Source organism: Zonotrichia albicollis, chromosome 31, assembly GCF_047830755.1.
Source record: "Zonotrichia albicollis isolate bZonAlb1 chromosome 31, bZonAlb1.hap1, whole genome shotgun sequence".
In the NCBI taxonomy this organism is placed as follows: Eukaryota; Metazoa; Chordata; class Aves; order Passeriformes; family Passerellidae; genus Zonotrichia; species Zonotrichia albicollis.
Window position 1 is genome coordinate 1,762,294 of NC_133849.1, and position 20,908 is coordinate 1,783,201.

Consider the following 20,908-nt stretch of genomic DNA (forward strand, 5'->3'; position numbering starts at 1 on the left):
CTGTGTCCGTCATCGCTGCCATCCTCATTGTCCTCATTGGATTCGGCATCTGGAAGCTCCAATCCGGTAACACACGGGATGGGGGTTGGGAAGGGACATGGATCCACCCAGCACCGTTCTGGGAATCCTGTGCCACTGACGCTGATCCCACTTTGTTTCCACAGGGAGGAGGGACAGGAATGGATACAACCAGGCAGCCGGTGAGTTCCAGTGGTGGATCCAGCTCTGGATCCCCTCTGTGCGAATCCCAGGATGGATCCTGGGGTTAATCCCACTGTGTGATCTGTGCTAGAATCTCATGGATCTTCTCTTTCTGCAGGAAAAGACATGGGAATGAACGGCTCCACTGCAGGTACAGCATGGGATCAGGGTGGGATTCCAGAAGGAGATTGGGGCAGGATGGACAGACTGGGATTGTGGATGGATTCTGGATCAGGGCAGAGGTCTAGAGTGGGATCAGGTGGAATTGTAGAGTGGGATTGGGGCTGGATTCTGGAGTGGGATCAGGAGGGATGGATGGAGCAGGATTGGTGTGGGAGGGATGGAGTGGGATCAGGGCCAGATTCCAGACAAGAATCAGGTGTGATGGAATGGAACAGGATCAGGTTGGGGTTCCAGAAAAGGATTGGGGCAGGATGGATGGGGTGGAATGGGGTAGGACGGATGGAGCAGGATTGCAGCAGTTGCTGAAACAACCATGGCCATGAATTGGGGTGGGATCGTGTGGGATTCTGGAGCAGGTACTGCTCTCCATGGGCTCCAACCATGTCCATCCTGTGGAATGGGGACAGGGACAGGGTGACACCATGACTGTCTCTCATCCTGGCAGGAATCATCGCCTGAGTGACCCATGGAGCTGGATCTGGTCCCTTCCCTCTTCCCTGGAAAGTGACCCTGCTGTGATGGTGGCAGCAGCCGCGGCTCGGGGCGCCTGTGGGGCTGTGCCACTCCGAACTCGGCATGGGCGCTGCACCATGAGGAGCAGCCGCGGCAGGCGGCTCGCCTGAGGTGGCAGCAGCGGCTCCGAGTGGCAGCGGGCACGGGCGGCAGCGGCAGGGGGAGCGGAGCCCCCCACGGGTGGAGTGACCCGCGCCGCTGCAGATGCTGCGCTGCGTCCGGCGCCAGCAGTGATTCAGCCTGCCGGCGAGTCTCCCGAAACAGGAAGCCCAGCGCAGGGGGGTTGCCCTGCTCCGACACAAGCGGCGCAGGACCAAAACGCTTTTCCAGCGCAAGCGCTTCTCCCTCTGCCCCACGGCCGGCAGGGGCCTTAATTTCGACTTGGCAACCTAAATAGACTGTACCTTAACAGACTGCAAGCATAGCTGCACGGCTCAGCCGGCGCCGCCATGGACAGTGTCTCCGGTGCACAAGGCTCGGTGCTGCTGGCCATCGCTCAGCGGCAGGGACAACTCGAGAGTCCACGTGAGCCCAGCCTTTCCAGCGCACGAAGCAGTTAAGAGGCCAGTGATGATAAATAAGCAACACCAAAGAGCATTTCTATCAGGACACTCCTCACCTAAGTTAAAAAGACTTTTTGTGCTTCCTGGCAGAGACTGTGAAAGAGAAATCAGTGTGGTGAATGCGTTGGGCCAAATTTCGGCTGATTTGGCTTAGCATCCATTATGCTGCCTTAAAATCACCTGCATTAACATAGACTTTAAACATCAGAAGCCCAGATAACTCAGTTGGTGGAACATCAAACTCTGAAATTGTATTTTGAAAAATTTAAAAATGTTAAAGATGCATTAAAGCAATTGTATAAGTAAGATATAATAAGTGTGCCTTTTGCATTCTTTGGGCCTTGCTTAGATGTAGTAGATGTAAAAAGCAAGCACTGAATTCAACAGAATTTTTCCACAGGTATACCTTGAACAAACTCCTTATATTTAGGTGCATTCAAGTGTAAAAATGCTGAAGCAAACACACAAAGAAAGTTGTTTTAGCTTAGTAGTTTAGAGTTAGGCTTGTAAGTAAGTTATAGTAAATTCTATTTTATATTCTGTTTCCATAGTAAGTTCTATCCGTTGCTAAATAGTTTAAGTTAAATTGTCTATTAATTGTCATTAAGTGTTAAATACTGTTAAAGTTAAGTAGTATTTTTAAGTTTCATTGCTGTTAAGTTCAAGTGTTATTAAGTTTAGGTGAAGTTAGATTCTGTTACATTAAATTATATTAGGTGTATGTTATGTAGAATTTAATGACGGTTGAGTTCTCTTAAGGTTATGTTTTGTTACGGTTAAGGTCTGTTAAACTTAAGTTCTGCTAAGTTAAAGTTCTGTTGAGTTTAATTTCTGTTAAGTTTAAGTAAAGATAAGTTTAAGTGATGTTAAGTTCTGTTAAGTTTGAATATTTTAAGTGTTTTAAGTGTCATTAGGTTTAAGTGATATTAGATAGATTTATGCTAGACGTTTATTTTATGACTTGTGTGCAGGGTGTTGTCGTGAACATCAGAGAAACTCTAGTTAGAAGAGACAATCAGAGGCATTTGTGAGTAGAGGCATTCCTCTTTGAAGTATATCTGCTGTTTGAGAATGGAAAATAAACTTACCAGACAATCGACACTGATGAAACCAGCGCACATGCTGCTCCTTTAGCTTATTTTTGTAGGTTGTGTTAGCACACCTGAGTTTTATCTGAGCTTTGTAGCAGCATAGAATCCTTTTTGTATCTGTTGTATGGCATATTCTATAGATAGTGATAGTGTTTTCGGTTTGTTTCCCTGGCTTAGATCCCTTGTAAGAGAGAAACCTTGCTAGCTGAGAATACTGCTTGTAATGTAATAGTTGTTGGAATTGCCTATTCTTGTATTGCAAAGAGAGTGATGCAGTTAGCCCATAGAACTTTGCTTGTTCCGAAAGAAAATGGGGGAAATGTTGAGATTTTACCTGACTAGAGATTGCAAAAGTACAAGGCCGTAGCTAATTCCAAGTCCTGCACCTGTGTTCTGGGGTGATGTCATGATGATAGTGATAGATGGAGCTTTAAGTGACTAAAGTGAAAAGGGGGAATCCTACAGCTCTGTAATATCGGGCCTGGATTCAGTGGTCCAGTGTGGGGATGTGATGAAGGCATGATGGGTATTGCTTGTAAATTTTGGGGGAACAGATGGAAATTTTGTATGAATAATGCATGATATGTTGTAGTATGTTGATGATATGGGGATAAGGGGTGGAATGTCCTGGGGTGACGTTATGATGCTTGTATCCCCATTCATCTGTTCTGTGCCTTTAAGACCGGCTCTGAAGAGTGGAAGTTTTGTTTGGGTTTCTCTTATCAGGGACACAGAGATGGGCAGTACATAGGGCTGTCTTCACTTCTTGCTTTCAGCTTTCAGCTTTGCTTGCTCTCTTTTCTGCTGTCGCTTCTGCTCTGCTTTGGCCTCTGCTTATTAGCTAGTTCTAGCTAAACCGTCCAAATTCCTTCCTGGACTGTTTCTCCTCTCCTGTTCCTGTGACCATCTCGAACCTGCTCCGGACTAGGACCCGGGAACACTGAAGGTTCGGCTGCAGCAGCTGCCCCAGCACCGGAGGGACTGAGAACAGAGCAGCCATCCCCGAAAGAGACTTTCTGATTTTGTCATCTTTTTCAGAGCGGTGTCATCGGGTATTGTTAATTTTGTGTGCTGGGCCAGTCAAATAAACAGGTTCTTTCCACCTCTCTCCAAGGAATTGTTTCCCGAACTGGTTGGGGGGAGGGGCCGTGTGGGTTTTGCTTTCTGGAGGGGCCCTCCTTTGCAGATTCTTTAACACATTTGCCCTAAACCAGGACAAATCTTTGGCGCCCAAACGTGGGGCTCAAGAGAGAGTGGAAAAACCCTGTTTTGACTGCATTTGGTTGCTATTACTCTGTGTTCGTTTAAATCAGCTAATAGCCATGCTTTTTGGATTCATAATGTCTATTGGGGTGAAGGTTTGCATGCATTTCTGGTCCTTAGGGTTTTTTGAGATTTTAATACCTCTCTGGTCCCTAGGTTTATTTTCTTATCCAGAAATAGCTTTAGTATTGCCCCTAATACGTAGTTTTTACATCAGAGGGGCTGTGACCAGAATAGCTATCCTGCTGGGTTTGGTGTCAATAATGTGCAAGAAGTTTATAAACATGCTGGGGTCTACTCCAGGTATGAATGGTTCATGGCTATGGTTATGCATCCAGTTTGTTGCAGGAGGAGCAGGAGGGAATGAGGTTTTTCAGCCTCTGCTTTCCTCCTTCTCCTATGAATCAGTTGCATCACTAGTGAAGGATGTTCAGTTTCCCCTCAATGTTAAAGAAACCATCTTCCTGGTATTCAATCTGGTAACCTTCCTCTATACAGCCTGCTGCTTCTCTAGGATGAGGGCTGAGATTTCTAGATGGGCTGATGAGGCCCTGACTCAGGAGTAGACCCAGGTGTGGAAAATCCTAAGTGGTGTGGGAAATGGGAGGATATGGGCCAAATCCTGAAGGAATTCTCTGACCCTATAGTCTGGGATTTTCCCCATGAACAAATTCAGAACCCAGCTGAGGTGGGGAAATATCTGAAAGAGAAGTACCAGGATGAGCCTAAGGAGAGGAAGGTCATTGCAGTGAGCTGGCCCTGGCTTGTGCTCATCGCTCACTTCTAGATCCTGTCGGGCAGCAGACAGAGGCAGGGGGGCAGAGAGATAAATCAGCAACTGTCCCGGTGGCTCAGGCTGCAGCCAACAGCCCAGGCTCGAAGCCAGCAGCTAAACCCATGGCTGTTGCTACCAGCACTAGGAGTGGGAAATGCACAGACAAGACCAATCGACCAGTGGATGATTGTCCAGGTTTAGAGCAAATTTGGGGAAGAATCCCCCCAAAGGAGCTCCGGTGGGAAAAGCAGATCCAATCGGCTCCTCCCCCCAACTGGTCCGGGAGGAAAGAAAAATACCTCCTTGGAGAAAGGTGGAAAAAAACCCCTGTTTATTAAACAATAAGACCAAAACAGTATCAAAACAATGAGACCCCTTGCCACTCTAAAAGAGATGACAAACTGAGAAAACCCCGGGTTCAAGCAGCAGCTCACTCAGTCTCTGATCAGTCTCTCAGTGCTGGAATTGTCGCAGGCCAGGGCCGGCCCAGTGGGCCACAGCTGCAGCTGCCGGTGCTCTCCTGGGTGTTCAGTCCAGAGCAGTTCCAAGAGGTCCAAAGAAAAGGGAAAAAAAAACAGTCCAGGGAACTTCTTTGCCCCAGCTAGCTAACACTAACTAAAAAGCAAAAGAAGAGCTCTCTGTCCCGCTGTCTGTCCGCAGACAACACAGTCAGGAGCAGGAATGTGGAGGAGTGAGTGCAGTGTCTGAAAACAAACTGCGCGCTTCTTCTCTCTCCCCCTTCACTCTCTGCAACACTCTTAAAGGTACAAAACTTATTATTATTCAACATAAACAGAATGAGACGATTGGGGATAAAAGCATCATATAGTCAACCCAGGACATTGATGATGATGATGATGATGATGATGATGATGATGATGATGATGATGATGATGAAGGAGAAGGAACCTCAGTGCCTCCTGACGTAAAATCAGGAGTCAAAGCAGCAGGTGTAAGATCAGATGCCAATATTGAGTCCTTTTCCCTGAAGGACCTTCGTGGCCTATGGAAGGATTACACTCGAAGGTCTGATGAATCCATAATTAGTTGGCTGGTCCGTCTCTGGGATGCTGCAGGCGAGGCTACAATTTTGGATGGCACTGAAGCCAGGCATTTGGGATCCCTGTCACAGGATCCTGTCATAGACCAAGGAATGATGAGGGGGGCTAACTCTCACAGCCTCTGGGAACGGGTCCTAAGAAGTGTAGCAGAAAGATACCTGTGTGCAGATGATCTCTATATGCAGCAGACTCAGTGGAAGACAATAGAGCAAGGGATCCAACGCCTGAGAGAAATGGCCGTGGCTGAGATTATCTTCTCAGATGATGTAACAACTAGGAACCCAGACTTAGTACCATGCACGTCTGTGATGTGGCGAAAACTCGTACGACTCGGTCCACATGAATATGCTTCTGCCTTAGCCATCATGAAGAGGGATGAGAGGGGTGAGACTGTGCTTGACATGGCAAGGAAGCTCCGAGCATATGCAGATGCTGTACATGGCCCGACACATGCCAGAATCGCAGCGGTAGAAACACGTCTGCAGAACTTAGAGGATAAGATAGAGGAGAACCATAAGAAGCTTAGAGAGGAGATTAAAGAAGGCCTTCTCCAAATTTCAGCAGTACAGATCCGAGGTTCCGGTATCCAAGGCAGACGTTTCCCAGATGGTGAGAGAAGGTACACCCCACGAGCTGAGCTGTGGTTTTACCTGCGTGATTGTGGGGAAAACATGAGAAGGTGGGATAGGAAACCTACCGCTGTTTTAGCACGACGGGTGCATGAACTGAAGGAAGCCACCAGGAGGAAAGCTGCTCCAGTTGCCCGTAGCAGAACGGCCAGGTATGATGATGATGACATGTCTGATCCCCTGGAAGGAACATCCAAAACATACATCCAGGGAAAGAAGGATAACCAGGCTTAGAGGGGCCCTGCCTCTAGCCAGGTAGAGGCCAGGGAAAACCGTGTTTTCTGGTCTGTGTGGATTCGTTGGCCTGGCACATCGGAACCACAAGAGTACAAAGCTTTGGTCGATACTGGTGCGCAATGCACATTAATCCCATCAAGACATGTGGGGACAGAGTCTGTTTCTATTGCTGGTTTGACAGGGGGATCCCAGGATTTCACTTTGGTGGAAGCTGATGTGAGCCTAACGGGAAATGAGTGGAAGAAACATCCTATTGTGACTGGCCCAGAGGCCCCATGTATTTTGGGCATAGACTACCTTCGAAGTGGGTACTTCAAAGACCCAAAAGGACTCAGATGGGCATTTCGAATAGCTGCTGTAGAGACAGAGGGCATCCAGCAATTGAACACCTTGCCTGGGTTGTCTGAGAATCCATCTGCAGTAGGATGCCTGACGGGAGAAGAGCAACGAGTGCTAATTGCCACTTCCATAGTGCATCGACGGCAGTATAGAACCTCTCAAGATGCTGTGATCCCCATCCATAAGATGATCCGAGAGCTGGAGAGCCAAAGGGTGGTCAGCAAGACCCACTCACCCTTCAACAGCCCCATTTGGCCTGTGCGAAAATCTGAAGGAGAATGGAGATTGACTATGGACTATCGTGCATTGAATGAAGTGACTCCACCACTGAGTGCTGCCGTGCCAGACATATTAGAGTTCCAGTATGAGCTTGAGTCCAAGGCAGCAAGGTGGTACGCCACTATAGACATTGCCAATGCATTTTTCTCCATTCCTCTGGCAGCAGAATGCAGGCCTCAGTTTGCCTTCACATGGAGGGGAGTGCAGTACACCTGGAACCGCTTGCCCCAGGGGTGGAAGCACAGCCCCACCATCTCCCATGGACTGATCCAGGCTGCACTGGAAAAGGGTGAGGCTCCAGAACATCTGCAGCATATTGATGACATCATTGTGTGGGGGAACACAGCTGCGGAAGTGTTCGAGAAAGGGAAGGAAATCATCCAGATCCTCCTGGGAGCTGGTTTTGCCATTAAAAAGAGCAAAGTAAAGGGACCAGCTCGTGAGATTCAATTCCTGGGAATGAAGTGGCAAGATGGACGGCGTCAGATTCCTACAGATGTAATCAACAAGATCACAGCAATGTCTCCACCCACCAATAAGAAAGAGACACAAGCTTTCTTGGGTGCAATAGGTTTTTGGAGGATGCATATTCCTGAGTACAGTCAGATCGTGAGCCCTCTCTACCTGGTCACCCACAAGAAGAACGATTTCCAGTGGGGCCCTGAGCAGCAACAGGCCTTTGTCCAGATCAAGCAGGAGATTGCTCATGCAGTAGCCCTTGGCCCAGTCAGGACAGGACCAGAGGTGAAGAACGTGCTCTACTCTGCAGCCGGGAACCATGGCTTGTCCTGGAGCCTTTGGCAGAAGGTGCCTGAGGAGACTCGGGGTCGACCACTGGGATTTTGGAGTCGAAGCTACAGAGGGTCTGAAGCCAACTACACTCCCACAGAGAAAGAAATCTTGGCTGCCTATGAAGGAGTCCAGGCTGCTTCAGAGGTAATAGGCACTGAAGCACAACTCCTCCTGGCACCCCGACTACCCGTGCTGGGGTGGATGTTCAAAGGCAAGGTTCCTTCCACTCACCATGCCACCAGTGCTACATGGAACAAGTCGACTGCTCTCATCACTCAGCGCGCCCGTATAGGTAAACTGAATCGCCCTGGGATTTTGGAGGTCATTACAAATTGGCCCGAAGGTGAGAATTTTGGTGTCACAGATGAAGAGGAACAAGAACCAGTGACACGTGCTGAAGAGGCTCCTCCCTATAACCAACTGCCCCCAGAGGAAACACGCTACGCTCTTTTCACTGACGGTTCCTGTCACATTGTAGGGATGAACCGGAAGTGGAAAGCAGCCATATGGAGCCCCACACGACAGGTTGCACAAGCTACCGAAGGAGAAGGTGGATCAAGCCAATTTGCTGAACTCAAAGCTGTTCAACTGGCCCTAGACATTGCTGAGAGAGAGAAGTGGCCAAAGCTCTACCTCTACACTGATTCATGGATGGTAGCCAATGCTCTGTGGGGATGGCTGGAGAGGTGGAAAAAGGCTAACTGGCAACGTAGAGGGAAACCAATTTGGGCTGCTGGTGAGTGGAAAGACATTGCCACCAGGGTAGGGAGGCTACCTGTGAAAGTCCGCCATGTAGATGCCCATGTACCCCAGAGTAGGGCCACCGAGGAGCACCAAAACAATGAGCAGGTAGACGAAGCTGCAAAGATAGGGGTGTCCAAAATAGACCTAGATTGGGAACATAAGGGAGAGTTATTCCTAGCTCGATGGGCCCATGATGCCTCAGGCCACCAGGGCAGAGATGCCACCTATAAGTGGGCACGAGACCGAGGGGTGGATCTAACCATGGACAGTATTTCTCAGGTTATCCATGACTGTGAGACGTGTGCTGCCATCAAGCAGGCCAAGCGACTGAAGCCCCTCTGGTACAGTGGGCGGTGGTCCAAGTACAAGTATGGGGAGGCCTGGCAGATTGACTACATCACACTGCCCCAGACACGCCAGGGCAAGCGCTACGTGCTGACCATGGTGGAGGCCACCACTGGATGGTTGGAAACCTACCCTGTGCCTCATGCTACAGCCCGGAACACCATCCTGGGCCTGGAAAAGCAAGTTCTGTGGAGACATGGCACCCCTGAGAGGATCGAGTCAGACAATGGGACTCATTTCAAGAACAGCCTTATCAACACCTGGGCTGGGGAACATGGCATTGAGTGGGTGTACCATATTCCCTACCATGCACCAGCTGCAGGAAAAGTGGAGAGGTACAATGGACTACTAAAAACCCAGTTGAAAGCTTTGGGTGGGGGATCTTTCAAGAATTGGGAGCAGCATCTGGCAAAAGCCACCTGGTTAGTTAACACCCAAGGTTCCACCAACTGAGCAGGTCCTGCCCAGTCTGAGTCCCTGAATGTAACAGAAGGAGACAAAGTCCCAGTGGTACATATCAGAGGTTTGTTAGGGAAGACTGTGTGGATCAATTCTGCCTCGAGTACAGACAAACCCGTTTGTGGGGTTGTCTTTGCTCAGGGACCAGGTTGCATGTGGTGGATAATGCAAAGAGATGGAACAACACGATGTGTACCTCAGGGAGATCTGAGTGTGGGGTAAGAATGATATGGGGATAAGGGGTGGAATGTCCTGGGGTGACGTTATGATGCTTGTATATCCCCATTCATCTGTTCTGTGCCTTTAAGACTGGCTCTGAAGAGTGGAAGTTTTGTTTGGGTTTCTCTTATCAGGGACACAGAGGAAAGCGGTACATTAGGCTGTTTTTTCACTTCCAGTTTCAGCTTGCTGCTTTTGCTTGCTCTCTTTTTCTGCTCTTGCTTCTGCTCTGCTTTCTGCCTCTGCTTATTAGCTAGTTCTAGCTAAACAGTCCACATTCCTTCCTGGACTGTTTCTCCTCTCCTGTTCCTGTGACCATCTTGAACCTGCTCCGGACTGGGACCCGGGAACACCGAAGGTTCGGCTGCAGCGGCTGGCCCAGCGCCGGAGGGACTGAGAACAGAGCAACCACCCCCCAAAAGAGACTTTCTGATTTTGCCATCTTTCTCAGAGCAGTGTCATCGGGTATTGTTCATTTTGTGTTCTGGGGGGTGCTGGGCCAGTCAAATAAACAGGTTCTTTCCACCTCTCTCCGAGGAATTTTTTCCTGAACCGGTTGGGGGGAGGGGCTGTGTGGGTTTCGCTTTCTGGAGGGGCCCTCCTTTGCAGATTCTTTAACAAATTTGCCCTAAACCAGGACAACCTCTCAAGAGCTTGACAACCACCTTACGTCCTGATATATCAAGGTTTTCATATTCTAAAGACTCCAATAAACTAATAACATATGCCAAGAGTAAAAATATTGAAGGGTTATCACACAAGAGTTACAAAAATGTACAACTGTTTGTAAAATCTGCCTTAGAGTTCATAGTACAATACTTATTATTATTGTTTGCATTTGCTGAAACCAAAATTGATAAGCCTGTGATCGCTAGTTCTGCTAAAGTTATTTAGAAAACGTTTACAGTTCTGTCTCAGGCAGGTACTACTGTGTCTTAAAGAAACTCAAGTATGTGTATTAACATGTCTTTTCTTACTCCTAGTGACTGTTTTCTGTACTCCTAGTAACTATTCTTGCATTGCTTCAAGATAAATGGGTGAGATTCAAAGAATATCCACTGAGGTACACAAAGAACATCAATTTATCATAAGCAAATTTCAGTTGCAAAGTTTTTTAACTGAAATTCTGCCACTTGTCATCATTTTAAAAGTTAAAAGTAATCTATTAAAGTCAATAACAAAAATTCTGACTTCTAACAAAGGGGGAAAAGTATATTGCTTGCACTGTTATTCATGCCAAAAATTCTTCTTGCACTAGATATTAATAAAAGCTTGTTTTTAAAATATATACACAGAAAACATCTCCCAACCAAGGTTATTGCCCTGATCAAGCCATGAACCTGGCTGGTAAAGAAAAATATATTAGTAAACCTAGATGAAACTTTGCATAAGTTAAACCATTCTTACATTGAGATAAATGAGAAAGCCTCATCTGGAAGAGGTTTTTTCAAGTCCTGATAGAAAAAGAGACCCCCTCAGTAGCCCCCTAAGTAATAGTATTCAAACTCCATTTGTGTTCCTATTTTTATTTATTATACAAAGAAAAAAGGGGAAAAAAGGTTGGGGTGAAAGTACACCCCCACATTGAATTTTAAGTAATGTCATGTTCTCATGTTTTACAATAAATAATACAACAGTACAATAACCTTATGATATTCAGCTGCCTAAAATACATTTCAATGGACACTGAAAATCATAGACAGCATCCTGATGTCGTCTCAACAGTAGATCACAAATGATCACCTACCTCATGCACAGTTCATATAGGGACTTGATTTGCTTACAGTTTTTTTCAAACGTTTATAAACTGTTTTTCTGTTTACAGATTGTTTTCTGGGAGTTGGGTTTTTCTCCAAGGGTTAACTGGGTTACAGCTTGTTTTTTAATAGTTGAGTTTTCCTCTAAGGGTTAAATGGGTTAAGGGTTAAATAGCTTTCTGCTTGCAGAGATAAGTTGTAATTTGTATAAGCATTATGCCTGTGGCCTGAGCTCCTCCCTAACAGGTCCTGGAAGTGAATGCTGCAGCTCCAGTGTAAATTAGATCCATGCTGCTTTCTGTTGCCCTGTTTGCAAAGGGCCCTTGCAGATGGATGACAGAGAGCACTTCACAAAACTTTATAAAGACAAGAAGGGTGAGATGTTACCATGAGGGACAAGGGCCTCCCCCAATCACATATCTCCCAAGGCTGCAGGCATCTCGCTGGCCAGGACCCAAAGGGGTGTGGAGCTCAAACCAATGAGGGCATCCAGATGGGATCTTTCAATGCCCTTCATAAGAGAGGGCTTGGGAAAAAATAAGCCCTGTTGCAACATGAACATTGGGGTGAGGGGTTTTTGTCTCCAGTGCTGCTCCCCCTCCATATTACTTAACCAACTCCCAGACCATTCAGTATTCCTTGATGCTACCAGAAAATATGACTGAACGCAAAAGAGTTTCTGGGACTGAAAGTCAACAAATCCACTGTCCCCAAGGAATTCCCATTGTTGGTCTGTGTCCCAGTGGATGTTCCTGCCCCTGTGTTCATCCAGGTGCCCATGGGAGCCAGGAAGATGTGGAGCCTCCCAGCCAATGTCTTCCAAACATGGACCATCTGGACCACAGATCACCAGGGCTCTGCCCAAGGGGGGTCACTGGGGATCATCCAACGTGGATCCTCTCATGGCGGATGGAGCTGGAGCAGCACACAAAGCTCTTCCCACACTCGCGGCACTCGCAGGGCTTCCCTCAGTGGTGCCTCCATTGGTGTCGGGTCAAGCCAGAGCTGCTGGAGATGATCTTCCCACACTCCCCACACTCGTAGGGCCTCTCCTCGGTGTGGATGCGCCGGTGCTTGATGAGGGTGGAGTTTTGCTTAAGGCCTTTCCCGCAGTCAGGGCAGCAGAAGGGCCTCTCATCTGTGTGAATCTGCTGATATACGAGGAGATTGGAGCTGGACTGAAACCTTTTCCCACGCTCAGAACACTTGTAGGGCCTCTCCCCAGTGTGGAGGCACCAGTGGTGGCTTCTCAGGGCATAGCTCCCCGCAAAGCTCTTCCCACACTCCAAGCACTCATAAGGCCGTTCACCAGTGTGGATCACCTGGGGCTGGATTAGACCAGAGACTGTCCTGAAGGTGCTCCCACATTCCCCACACTCAAAGGGCTTTTCCCCACTGTGGATTGTCTAGTGTTTCCTCAGGTTGGAGCTGCGGCTCCAACATTCCAAGAACTTGTGGGGTTTCTCCCTGCCATGAGGCTTCTCCACCAGCTCTGAGCTCTGGCTGGATCAACGGCCGCCTTCCTGGGACAGGGGGGGGTCTTTCCTCCTTGCAGCCCCTTCTTATCCAGCATCTCCAGGAATTTTCTTCTCCTCCATCTGGCCGCAGCTTGGGAATGAAAAATCCTGGTTTGGGAGAAAAACAAAATGAGAGCGTCTTGGGCTGGGGGCTCCTCCTTGCCTGAGTTCATCTCAGGAAGTCATTGGGCATCTTGTGTCTGTAAGAACTGCCAAAACACCAAGATTCAGCGCAAAAATCCTACAAGCATCAAGAAACAGATCAATAGCGGCCAAACATGAAGATTCAGCCAGAACCCCCCAAAACGTAAAGATTCAGCCTCTGCAAAACACCAAAGTACCAGTATTTACCCCAATAAAGCTCAGAAACACCAATATTCACCCCCATGAAAATCGTGGATCCCCCTTCCCCGGAGGGCTGCATGTGGTGGGGGGGCAACGCTCCTAGGGCTGGAGAGGAGGCTGCAGACACAGGGAGAGGTGGAACCTTGTGGTGCCTCCTATTTCTGCTCCTCCTCTTCCTCCTGTGTCTCCACTCTTCCTCACACTCCTCTTCCTCCTGCTATTCCTCCTTCTCCTGCACAATCCCACCACCTTGTCCCACGTGCAGCATTTGACCAGGTTGTTCCTCAGCCCTGCTTCTCCTTCCCTTCTCCTCCTGCCCCAGGCCCAGCACCCACTGCCGGCTCCCTCTTCCCCCCAAACCCACAGCATCCCCCGGCAGGGGCAGGGATGGAGCTGGGGCAGGTCGGGCTGGGGCAGCGCTGGGCTCTCGGCCGCTCCCGCCCGCACTCGCTCCCCACTGCAGCCGCTCCCGCCAGGACAGCGCGGGGGGGCCCGGCCTTGGAGCTGCGCCACTCCCACCTCCCCAAATCCCCCTTCGAGGGGGGCGCTGGGGCCGAGGGGGGGGCACAGATGGGGAACGCTGGGAGTGCGGGTCTGCCTGGCAACTACTGAGTCATCAGCACCGCGTGCTCTGATTGGCTGAGCACTGCCAGAGGGGTGGAGCTGCAGCAAGGGGGCCACCCTGCTCCTTGGGGGATGTCCCATAAACGGGGAACCTCCATGAAAGACTGAAGAGGAAAGTGTCTTTACAAACAGATGCTATGAATCTGCTCAGAGATAGGGCCAGGGACTTGTAGATAAGGAAGTGACATGAGAAGCCATCAGTTTCATAAAATGTTATTAATTGATGACACAGACTGCTGCTCAGCCAAGGTCCTGCCAAACTCATGAACTTCGAGAAGAATAACAAAGACTTCTGTGAGAATCTGTCCAAAATATCCTTCATCTACCTCACGATTGTCATGGAGAGCGACTACCGAAAAATTAAAAACCCTGTTTGCTGAACCAGTGGTGGGGGGAATGTCATGTACCTGAGGCCTGAAAGTATTGCTAGCTTACTGGTTTTCCACGGGTGTTGTTTGCTATATGCCACACTGAGCTCGCAGGGCACCCTGCCCTTTTTGCACAATAGCTCTGGAGTCGTCCCCACCTCTCGGCCTGGCTGCTTTGAGCTTCGGGATGGTCCCTCCTCCAAGAGCAGACCCCTCTCGCCCGTCCTTAACCACCGTGACAGACAAGTAGAGATGTAAGAGGCCTCTTCATCAAGGGACTGAGACGAGGCAGGTCGGGCTGGGGCAGCGGTGGGCTCTGGGCCCGGCCGGGGCCCCCCCCACGCTCCCTCTCCCCGAACAGCCCCGGCGGGGGACGCAGGACGGGTCCGGGTGGGGAGCGCTGGGCTCCTGTTTTGGAGTCCCACTCTCCCCTTTTCACCACTTTCCCACCATCTCCCACCCCTTTCTCACCTCCCCCCACCCCTCAACCCCTCCTGCTCTCCCTTTTGGGGGGTCCCCTCCTCCTCCCCCTCCATTCCGGGCTCCCCCCTTCGCCCCCTTTTCCCCCTTCTCCCCCCCTGTCCCAGCGCCTCCCGCCCCCCGCTCACCCGAGAGCTCCGCGCCCGCACCCGGGGGGGCTCCCAGCACCACCAGTGCCACCAGCAGGGCCCCAGCTGCCGCCCCTCGCCCCATGGCCGGGGCCGGGCAGGGAGCAGCAGCCCCAAAGCAGCCGCGCTGCGCTGGGAGCGCCAGTCCGGAGCAGGGCGGGCTCGGCAGCGCCGCGCGCTCTCATTGGCTGCCGCCACTTTTGGGGAACAGATTTCAGAGGCTCCGCCACAAAACTGATGATTCTTCAACGCCCACCGCGCTCATTGTCTGCGGCGCGTTTTGGCTGTGTTTTGATTGGCTGAGGCCTTTTGGGATGCTGCAGCCCCGGGCTGGGGGTTTTTTGGGCAGGAAGAACCTTGGGGCGCCGGGCAGGTGGGAGCTCAGGTGAGCCCAGCAATGCGTGCCCAGGTGCGCGGCATCTCAGGGCTGCCCGTGGCGAGCGGTGTCGCTGGCCCGATGCCAGGCACCCCCAGAGCCGCTCTGTCCCTGCCCCCCGCAGCCGCACAGGGACAGAAAATGGAGCCGAGGGTTCCTGCGTGGGGACAAGGACCGGGAGAGATCCCGCAGCAAATCCCACACGGGCACAACAGACCCGGCCTGGGAACACGGAGGGAATTTATTACCAACCAAATCACAGCAGCACAAGGAGAAGGGAAAGAAATCTCTCCAACACCTTCCCCCTACCGAACACGGATCACCCAGAACAGGGGTCACCAGGGCTCTGCCCAACGGGGGTCACTGGGGATCATCCAGCGCGGATCCTCCCATGGGGGATGGAGATGGAGCAGCGCACGAAGCTCTTCCCACACTCGGGACACTCGCAGGGCCTCTCCCTGGTGTGGAAGTGCTGGTGAGTGACGATCTCTGAATCCCACCTGAAGCTCTTCTGACATCCCAAGCACTCCTAGGGCCCTTCCCCAGTGTGGATCTTGTGGTGCTTGCTGAAGCTCAGTCGGAGGTCCCACTGAAGCTCTTCCCACATTCCCCACACTCCGAGGGCCTCTCCCCAGTGTGGATGTTCAGGTGTTCCATCAGGGTGGAGCTGTAGCTGAAACCTTTCCCACATTCCAAGCACTTGTGGGGCTTCTCCCTGCCATGAGACTTCTCCACCAGCTCTGAGCTCTGGCTGCATCTCTGGGCACCTTCCTGACTCAGGGGGGCTCTTTCCTCCTCAGACCTCCCTGGGCTGGGTTTGCAGCCCCTCCTCGTGAGGGATCTCTGGGGCTTTTCCTCCTCCTCATTCTGTCCACAGCTTGGGAATGACAAACCCTGATTTGGGGGAAACCAAGATGGGAGGACCTTAGAGTGGAGGCTCCTTCTGCACAATTCCATGTCTGGAACTCAGCAGGAGTCTTGTGTCCATGAAAATCTCCACAATGTCAAGATTCAGCCCCAAAAAACTCTCCTAGGAGTTCCCTATTGCTGATCTCTCCACTTTTGGGGTTCCAGCGGTTTCCTTTCCTTGGGATCATAGGGGTCAAATGCCTCCAGGGGTTCCCCCTTTTCCAGCGTCCTGCTTAGGGATGATCCAGGGGCTTTTGGGGGTCCATGGGGGATCTTCTCCCCTGATGCTCTACTTTGAGATCCCAGGGATCCCAGGGGTCCCTCCTCTCCAGGCTCCCCCCCTTTCCAGTCTGCCGGGGCCCCCCAGCTCTGGGATCGCCCCTCTCTGCTCTCCCCAATCTGGGGGTCCCAGGGGTTCCCCTCCTCTGCTCTCCCGGGGGTCCCCAGGACCAATGTCCTCCCCTGCCCATACTGGGCAATGGCTACGTGGGCCCCCAGGATCCCCCAAGGGGCTCGGCTTTGGGGTCCCGCAACATCCAAACTTATGAACACAAAGAGAAAAACCTCCCAGAGACACCAGATGATATTTGGGGTCAATTCCACAATCTGCAAGCTCCAAACACACCCCAATAAAAAACCCTCTCAAGGACCCCCCCGATAGATTTGGGACGAGCTCCCCCTCCCCGCTCACCTGCAGGATGAGCTGGGGGCGATGGTTCCGCACCCGCGGCCACAGGGGGCACTGGAACCTCCTGTTCCTCCTGTTCCTGCTCCTGCTCCTCCTCTTCCTGCTCCTCCTTTTCCTCTCCCCCTCCTCCTCCTCCTCCTTCCTAATCCCACCTCCTCCCCAGTTCCTGCCTTCTGTGTATTTAGAGTGGAGAACGTTGCCAGCATTTAGAACCAGAACAAAGATCCCAGATGGAACAAGGGTCGCTGCTTTTAGTCAGAAGTATCAGTGACTAATGGTCACGTTTCCTTTGGTTTGATGCCGTCCTTGTTCCTCCTCAGTGTTCAGGCTGGGCTGTGGGGTGTCCTTGTTTGCTGCATTTTCCGAGTTCCTCTTGCACCCTTCGGGCCATAGGCTGTGCCCTGGGAGGGTTCTTTGTGCTCCTTTGTGACACAGGAGAACCTTCCAGGCGGTTCCTGCGTGAGCTGCTGCTGGGATGTCACAGGAACAGCGCCACGTGCCCGTGGTGTTCCCGTTGCTGTGGGACACGGAGGCCTCAGTGCCCAGAGTGGCTCTGGGCTCGCTGCCGGAGGATCCTCCTGCCCGAGGCATTCTCAGCAGCCAGCCCAGCCCTGACGGGTGTCCTTCTGTGCTTGCAGGGCTACAGGCTGCAGACGTGTGCAGCACAGCCAAAATGATGCAGCACGTGGCTGCTGCAGTTTGCACTGTGTACTCTGTGGCTTATTCGGGGTATTTTTTAACCCATTTGGCACGTAAGTCGAGGTTTTCCTTTGCTGCAGTATCTGTGGCTTTGGGCTTGCTATGTGCTTTCTGTTCTTCCTCTGCAGCTGAGTTGACTTTGGAACCAAATTGCCATGAAGACACCATTGCTTTAGGAGAGCTCCTGCCAGCAGCTGCAGCTGAAAAAGGGGGTGTCTGCAGCCAGCGGGGCGTGCACAGCATCTGCAATGAGCCCTGGGGGGTTCTGTTCCCTCAAGCATTGAGTCTGTGCCAGCAGAGCCTGGAACTCCCTCCCTTTGCTGCTCCAGCCAAGAACTGACCCAGCCCAGTATTTTGTGCTGTTCTCTTGCTTGCTGTGGGAAGGGACTGTGGCTCCTGGAGGGATGCTGTGAAAGCAAAATGCTCTCTCGGGGTTGCCTTGCTCCATGGCATTTCCCACCACTGGCAGTTTTTCTCCTAACAGCATCTGGTTCATGTCTCCCGTTTCAGGGCACCTCATGTCTACATTCCGAGCAGCTCCTCCTTCGGTGAGTGGGAAAGGAACCTTTGGTACTTGGAATTGTGCAGCAAGGTGTGAGCTCGGCATGTGGCAGCCCAGTGCCAGCCTGGGAGGCTGAAGGAAAGTTCCTGTCAGTGCCTGCAGCAGCAGCAGCAGCAAAGGAATTCCCATCAGTTTTCTCCTTTTCTGCTGAAGAGCTTTTGAAGAGCTGCAGGTCTGGTTTTGCAGGCAGAGGATTGTTTGCTGGCTTTAGCCATGGTGGAATATTGAATTCCCAACAATAAGTGGCAATGCCGACTTTAGCCCATTGTTAGTCGGAACAGCTCTGAACCCAATTTCTGCTTAGTGCAGCTGGATGTGCAGCTGAGGATAAATAAGATGATAACTGAGATAGAACTTCCCGTTCCTCACGCTGCCGTCTGTCCACAGGGCACAAAAGCAGCACCAGCACCTCCTGGGTCTCCCTGTGCTTCCAAGGAGGAGGCCAAAGAGGAGGAAGACAGCAGTGAGCTTCCCGCTGCTCCAGGGGACGATGGTGAACTTCCCTCAGTGCCGGGAGATGACAGTGAACTTCCCACTGCTCTGGGAGACGAGGGCGAACATCCCGCGGTGTGGGAATGCAACGGCGAGGCTCCCGCAGGGTGGGACAAGGACAGGGGACATCTCCCAGCGTGGGACGAGGACGGTGGATGTGCCCTGGTGTGGGACCAGAATGGCCAAGCTCCCACGGAGTGGGATGAGGACAACGGACAACTTGCAGTGTGGGATGAGGATGGAGGACATCTCCCGGAGTGGGATGAGGATGGAGGACATCTCCCGTCTCCCATCCTCCTCCCACAGGATGGAGGACATCCTGTGTCTTGGGAAGAGGAGAGTGAACATCTCCCAGCATGGGAAGTGGACAGCAAGGATCCCCTGGCTTGGAAAGATGATGGAGAAGCTGCAGCATTTTGGGAAGAGGATGGAGAAGCTGGAGCATTTTGGCAAGAGGATGGAGAAGCTGCAGCATTTTGGGAAGAGGATGGAGAAGCTCCCTCTGCTTGGGAAGAGGACAATGAAGCTCCCTCCGCTGTGGGATCCTGGGCTGAACATTCTGACAGCAGCACAGCCCTGCAGCCAGAGGGGAGAGGGGAGTGGTGCCTGATGCAGCTGAGTACGTCTGCTCTGTCCCTGGGTGCCCGAGCAAGTGCTGTGTGGGGCTGGTTCTGGCTCTGCTGCAAGGCAGGCTCTCACTCTGGGAGGGAGCATCTTCCACATTTTTTCTTTCAGGGAACACCGTGAGCGAGGCGGAGCCTGCTGAGAAATACCAGGAAGTGGAGCAGATTGGCCAAGGGTAAGTGCACGGCAGCTGCTTCTGCACAAGCAGGGCTGGGGGTTGTGCTGGTGCAGGATCAAGTGAGAGCTCAGGAGATCCCAAAGCACCTTCAGACACTGGGCTACCATCCTGCTGTCTCTCAGTCCTGATCAGAATTGATAACTGTGGTCAGAAGGCGCCATCAAAGGCCCCTGAATCTGGCAGTGTCCTGCCTGCAGCAAGGAGCAGGACCTGGCAGATCTTCTGTCCCTGGAGCTGGATTGCCTAAAAGAGCAACTCACCCTCTGGTGACTGTCAGAAAACAGTTCTCAAGAAGATTTCTTTCAAATATTTTCCGTCAAAAAATATCCACTGGTCAGGATTATCAACCTAATGGTTTAGAAACAGAAACCAGAGATGAACTAATAAGTGGTCTATTCTAGCACAGGTAGCAGACCCCACACATTCAGTAACAGACACAGAGCTGATGCACTCTGGGGGAAAATGCATCGCCTGCCTGATGGCAGGGCCCTTGTGGATCCTGCAGGTCTTAGGCAGGAAATGGAAAAGGATGAAATGCATTCTTTTCCACTTCTTTAGACACCCATTTCTCACCTCAGGATTTGAGCTAAAGCAATTCAGGGTGGACATTTGGGATTTGCTCCAGCCCAGTTCCTTCGTGTTGGGTCTCAGTTTTCTCTTGCACACCTTGCATGGCAGAGGGCTGGTGGCTGCTGTGCTGCTGTTGGAAGGGTCGATGCACCCAGGTGTTTGTGAACGCTGCAGGCAGCAGAGATCTCCTGTCTGGGCTGGCTTTCACTGCCAGGGCCTAAAGTGCTGCTTCTTTCTTCTCTGCTCTTTTGTCTCCAGGGCTTTCGGAACCGTTTACAAAGGACTCGACAGGGCCACTGGAGGAGAGGTCAGTGCCAACACGCCCAGCACGGCCGGCAGCTCTGCAGGGCTTTCCCCTCTGCTGGGAGCTGTGGCTGCAGCTCTGGGGGCCAGCAGAGCTTTCCTGCCCAGGCTGCTCCTCTGAAGGCAGAGCAGTGTCAGCCTGCAGAGCACAGCTGGGACAGACTTGGTCCTTCTCAAGTGCCCAAGGAATGCAAGGAGGGCAGCGGTGTCTGTCAGAGCAGGACACCCTGGCTTGATCTTCATATCCAAAAGTGTGAATGCATCAGCTGCTCGAGACTGAGGCCCAATTAATCTTCATCCCAGCCTCAGACAGGAACATTATTTAGCAGTTTTTCCATCCTGCCTTTCATTTTCAAAGGGAACCTCAAGCCGTAATTAGGGAGAGCTCCTGCTTGGGCTCAGTTTGGGGTATTAGTCCTACTTCAGCTGTTCACAGAGGGAGAGGGAGAGAAATGAGAAGATGGATGTCCAGAGCAAAGCTCTCTCCTAAATCCTGCAGTTGTGTTTGGGTCTGGTGTCAGTGACAGCCTGTGAGAGGCATCACCTGAGCAATGGATGTGTGTGTTTGCTTTGTTGTGCAATCCCATACAGAGCA

At 51.4% G+C, this 20,908-nt stretch overlaps 1 protein-coding gene across 4 annotated transcripts in view; it reads left to right on the forward strand.

Annotated features, from left to right (window-relative positions):
• The window catches only part of LOC102065444 (class I histocompatibility antigen, F10 alpha chain-like), a 469,176-nt gene that overhangs the window by 4,284 nt on the left and 443,984 nt on the right, over positions 1 to 20,908 (forward strand). The gene's annotated exons all lie outside the window — the stretch shown is intronic.